The sequence below is a fragment of the Eretmochelys imbricata genome, chromosome 9 (genome assembly GCF_965152235.1).
Source record: "Eretmochelys imbricata isolate rEreImb1 chromosome 9, rEreImb1.hap1, whole genome shotgun sequence".
Lineage (NCBI taxonomy): Eukaryota > Metazoa > Chordata > Testudines > Cheloniidae > Eretmochelys > Eretmochelys imbricata.
The window spans coordinates 25112649-25118495 of record NC_135580.1 but is presented as its reverse complement, the minus strand read 5'-3'; the positions used below and the strand labels follow the sequence as shown (position 1 = coordinate 25118495).

The window sequence follows — 5847 nt, the reverse complement described above, 5'->3', positions numbered from 1 at the left end:
ATAAATTGTGTTTTGCATCAGGTAAGATAATGTGATTCTTCACAACTGCGTTCAGACATGGTCAAAATTACACCAGCAATCAACTGTCCAGGACAAAACTACAAAAAAAAGTTTAAAAAATTAAAATCTCATTTTACTGCCAACATACTAAATACTTGTATTCTAGCTCTAAGTTTTTCAGTGAACAGCACAACACTTCTCAGAAACCCATTTTTTAGTGTGTGGGGATCATTAAAGCAATGATGCCATTCTGTGCCCTACCCCAAATTCAACCCACAAACGTACTTCCAACTAACTTCCATGAAAATCTCGGCACACACATAATGTCAGCTATTTGTGATTAGGGCTTCTATTCAGCGTTTGCAGTTAATTTGTCTCCATGCAGCTTTTGAATATGTATGAGGGGAGGTGATTTATATGCAAAGGACGTGAAGCTGAGCAGATGGATTTGACAGCAACAGCATATTATTTCACAAAAATATGGCAGCATTACAAATAGAGCTCTTGTAAAGCATGGCGACTGTTAACATAACCACTTATTTACCAATATTTCATGGCATGTCAGACTTATTGGCAGTGTCAGAGCTTTACTTGTCAAAAGCTGAACATATTGCCAACTACTTTCTCCTGGACTTACAAAATCAACACAGAGTTTGGGCAGGTTAGTTATTTGTCTATTTTTAATATATTAAGAGCCAAGATCAATATTTGGAGTCAAACAGATAAATACAAGTGATCCAGAGTAGAATGGGCCATGTGAGAGAATCTTTGAAGAGAACTAACTAGTTTCTTTAATTATCTTGGGAGAGAAAAGTATCAGCCTATTAAGTCTGTGATTTATTATCTATAGGAGGCAAGATTTCAATTTAAAAAATCCAGTAGCCTCTAGTTCTCCAAACAGGACCACATACTAGTTTTCAAAGACCCAGCGAGCTGTAATCACTTGTAGGCATGATGTTAAAATGGGTTCTTCTTGGCCCGCGCTTTATCTATTTTTAAGGAAATTAAGTTCAAGATATTCTAAAAATAACTTTCAAAAGGCCTCAGAACATCCCTCACTTGGTCTTTTACTGGCCTGGTGTATCCAAGCATAGTTCCGTTCAGATCATTCAGTTCTCCTCGTGCCTAGACTGGTCCTTATCAGCTCTTTTGTGGCACGATTTAGGGAAGAAAATCACAGCCTTTCCCATTCCATGGGCCTACCACTCAAGCTGTACACACGCAGACAGACAGACATACAATGTACACATAATGCATATGTAAAAAAAAATTGTTTAAGTATTATAATGAAGTGGAGCCCTTGCTACAAAAATAAGGCAATTGTTTTTAGTCTATTCAGATTGTGGACTATTGAAGAGATACACTGACATATAGAAATTTGCACAGCCGATCCTGTCTTTAATGCTTTGTAATGCATGCTTCTGCCTAGTGCACCATGTTTCCATTTCAGCTTAAAGAAAGAATGGTTCACATCCAGAGGAAGCCATAAAACACTTTAATGGATTTACGCAGTGAGTAATCCTGCTTAGTTCACTGTAATGTGATAAAAATATTGAGCTGTGCTTTCTCTTATTTTTTTTTTACTATTATGCATACCAGCCTGTTGTTCCACTTTCACAGTTGAGAGCTGCTACAATAAACCAATGTGGGGTCTTAAACAGAGAGATTCCTGAAACAAAACTCCATCTCCCAACATCCTTGCAACATGTTCAAATGAGCTCTCTCATACTTTTCCATCATTACTTGTAAATAATTGGTGTTTCCTGTAACCACTTGATAAAGGTGAAGTGGTTTACAAAAGTGGTTAACTACACTAAAGCTCTATTCCTATTACTTTAGCAAATGCTGCATAGAGATATAGAGCAAAACCCCTTTTTGTGACCAAACAAAAATATAGTGCAATTGTGACTGATTTGGAGCTGCCTGTAATAATTTATGAATACTGTATCGTGACTGAGTTATTATGATATTTATTACATACAATATATTCAGTTAATTCAATACCAGGGCTGTCAGGAAATGCACTCAGGAAGGGGAGGTGGAACCAGTCACACACTTCCCAGCAAACACTTAAGGGACAAAGCAAGAACCATACATGCTGATGCCCTAGCTTGGCCCCCTGCAAGACCTGCCAGGCAGACTTCCCAGGAGGGACTTGGTCCCTGGGCGGGGGGAGCACACGGAGAAAACAAAGGATCCAGAAGTGTCAAAAGAGACACAGTCCCTCAAGGGAGAAGACAGGTCTTTGGAGACTGAGAACCCAGACCTGCTATGTGGGGGTCTGGGAGAAATTAGATATACCCAGGTCTCCAACAGGAGGGTGCCTAAACTATAGGAAAGAAAGACCTGTGTACACCTTTTGTTATTTTAAAATCTTTTTTTTCCAGATGTCATGCTTTGTTCCAACTGTTAAGATTAAACAATATTTTGGTTTGAGAAGGCTGCTTTCGGTCACAGTAATTCATTGGTTATAAGCTCCTGAAGAGAAGTACAACAGATGGCTTTGTGTGTGTTGTCTTTGCTGGGACCATCAGTGGTGGAGGTTATTGTAGGGGGGGTTGCGGTGCTGCTACCCTTACTTCTGCACTGCTGCTGCTGGTGACCCTGCCTTCAGAGCTGGGCACCTGGAGAGCGGTGGCTGTTGGCCAGGAGCCCCGCTCTGAGGGCAGAGCTGTTGCCAGTAGCAGAAGTAAGGGTGGCACGGTATGGGATTGCCACCCTTACTTCTGCACTGCTGTCTGCAGAGCTGGGCCCTCAGTCAGCAGCCACCACTCTCCAGCTGCCCAGATCTGAAGGCAGCACAGAAACAAGGGTGGCAATACCGTGACCCCCCTAAATTAACCTTATGAGCCCCCTGCAACTCCCTTTTGGGTCAGGACCCCCAATTTAAGAAACGCTGCTCGCCCCCTGTGAAATCTGTATAGTATAGGGTAAAAACACACAAAAGACCAGATTTCATGGTCCGTGACACATTTTTCACGGCCGCAAATTTGGTAGAGCCCTAACTATGGTAAACAGAGAAGAGAGTTTAAGGGAGTCTAAACTGGTGTAAGGTAAGTTATTTAACACGTATATTGTAGCAGTGCCCTGAGGCCCCAATTAGGAAGGTACTGCAGGGAATAAGGCATTTCTCCAAATTCTTCAGGAACAGCCAGGGCCGGTGAAAGGATATTTTGCACCCTAGGTGAAACTTCCACCTTGTGCCCCCCTGGCCCCATCCCCCCCGCAGCATCGCTTATTAAAAGCTTTCAAAAATGAATACTGCATACTGTGGCATTGTTCATTAGAATTAATACACGTTCGGCTTGAAAATTTATTAATTTCATTATTTAGTCTACATATTTAATGAAAATAAATGAATGACCTGACAGTGTTGACATCGTTATTGTTTTCACTTTGCACAACCTGGCATGGATCTTAAAATAAATCACATACATTATACACAATACACTGTCACAGAGTAACACATTAGAATTTAGAATTTATTTTTCCGCGCTTTCAGTTTAGCAAATTTAGAAACAAGCCCCTCCAAGTCAATGCTGCGAGCAATGTCTTGTTCTACTGACTAGGTAGATAGTGCAACAACTTGAGCTTGGAGAAGCTTCACTCACACTGGCCATAGAAATTGGGAGAGTCAAGAGGATGCGAAGAGCAATAACTGTTGGGGACGCTATCTGCCAGCTTATTTGTCCATATGAAGTTCAATACATCTTGTGGTGATGCACTCTTTTGGACTCGTCTTGCAATAGCTTGCAATTCATTGCACAAGTCAAAGGCATCAATATCTTTGGATTCACCATGCTGCAAAGCTTGGTCCAGATTCAAGCAATATTCCATAATTTGCTTTGGTGTTGTATTTTGCAAACTATAAACATCATATAGGAAGCCAAATACTGAACTAATTTGCTGCATCAATGTGAATCTTTCTTCAACCGAATGTATTGCTGTGTCGATGACTGCCAAGTTAAAGTTCACTTTGAATTTTTCTTTTGCATTATAAATAGGTTCATCATCTGCTTCATTTGTGAACTGCTTCCTCCGCAAGTTCACCTGCATCTACCAATGTTTTCTCAAAGTCTGCATCACTACTGTGGCCTACAAGAAACTTCTTCATTTCTCCAAGTTGATTAATGGCTTCACTTATGTCGATTCTTTTGCCTGAAGCTGTTTGCTAGTCATGTTGATCTCAAACAATATATTGTACCACACAACAAGAGAAACAAGAAACTTGAAACTAGAAATGGCTTTTGCAAGATCCTTTGCATCAACTTGTGACTTATTGCCAGATGATCCTGTTAGAGTAGTGTCATCATAGATGTCTATCACAGCATCATAGATGTCACCAAGCTGATAGCGAAGAGGTTTCAGGGCATCAATTCGACTTTCCCATCTTGTTTCACTCAATGGTTTAACTGTGAGATTAGATACGTGGTGTGTTAGAACTTCCCAGCGATGTGTAGAAGCTGAGAAATACACATAAACACCTTGATTTAAATCAAAGAAGCCAGTTGCCTCCAAGCAACACTTTGCAGCATCATTAACAACCACATTCAATGAATGTGCACTGCAAGGAACGAAAAAGGCTTGTGGATTAATATCCAAAATTCTTTGCTGGACACCATTTTCTTTCCCTTTCATATTGCTCCATTCATCGTAGCCTTGACCACGCAAGTTTTCTATAGGCAGTGACATCTCTTCTAACTGGTGAAGAATAGTTTCTGTCATACCAGCTCCAGTTGTCTCCGTAACCAACACAAATCCCAAGAAGTGTTCCTTTATGTATACTGATTCAGTCTCATTCTCTGTCTCTGAAGTAGGCCTATCCACAAACCGAACGATCGTGGTCATTTGTTCAACATGGCCTGCATCTGGTGTACAATCTAGAATGATCGAAAAGTATTTTGCAGCACGAGCAGATGCTAGGGTTTTTTGTTTGATGGCATTGGATAGAAGCTGAATAAGCTCAACCTGTATGTCTTTCCCTAGGTAATGTACATGCATCTCCTTCTCCTTAATCCTGCGAAGATGCACATCCATAAGCGGGTCAAACAAAGCTAGATATTTGACAAATTTGAGGAAGTTCCTGTTACCAGAAGTGTGCAGTGTTTCTTGTTTTCCCCGAAAGGCCAGGTTTTGCACACCAAGAACCCTGACCAAAGCAATCAGACGTTTTAGTATTTGCTGCCAATACTTTTCTTCTTGCTCAATGAAGCGCAAATGTTCTTCATCAATTGTTCTCTTGTATTTCAATCACAGTTCAAGTTCCTTCCATGTCTGAACATTCGTCAAATGTTGACTGCTTTTCTCATGCCCTGAAAGAATTGCAGACATGTTTTTCCAGTCCCTTGAGCCTTTTCCAGAAAGAGATGATGCACCAATAGTACTACTGGCAATGGCAAACAACTTGCCGCAGAAGCAAAAGACAGAATCATTTGATGTGGAATACTGCAGCCACTGACGGTGCATTTCTTCTCCATTAACAAGCCTACGTTTGTAATGAATTGTCGAGAATTTTCTTTGCTTACTACCTTTGGGAAAATCGAACTGCTGAACTTGTTCCGGCCCATGTTCCACCAAAATTTGTCGGACTTGATCCTCGCATTTGGCCCAAGTAGCAGGATCACTAAAGCTCAAATTCAAAGAAGGGAATGGGATGGAGGTGCAAGCAAGGTGGGGCAGGAGCACAGAGCAGGCTGACCCATTTGTCACAGGAAAGGGGGAATGAGGCAGAGCTGCCCTCAGGTGCTGTGCTGGGTTCTTGCTCTCCCCTCCCCTCTTGTGTGAACGGCATCAGCTGCTCCCTCCTATTCAAACTCCCTTCTGTCTCCTGACAGGAGCGTGACCAGA

The 5847-nt window shown here is 41.4% G+C and overlaps 1 pseudogene; it reads right to left on the bottom strand.

Moving 5' to 3' along the window:
• Nucleotides 1–3603: 3603 nt before the first annotated feature.
• Nucleotides 3604–5602, bottom strand: LOC144270412 (uncharacterized; annotated as a pseudogene).
• Between the last annotated feature and the right edge of the window lie 245 nt (nucleotides 5603–5847).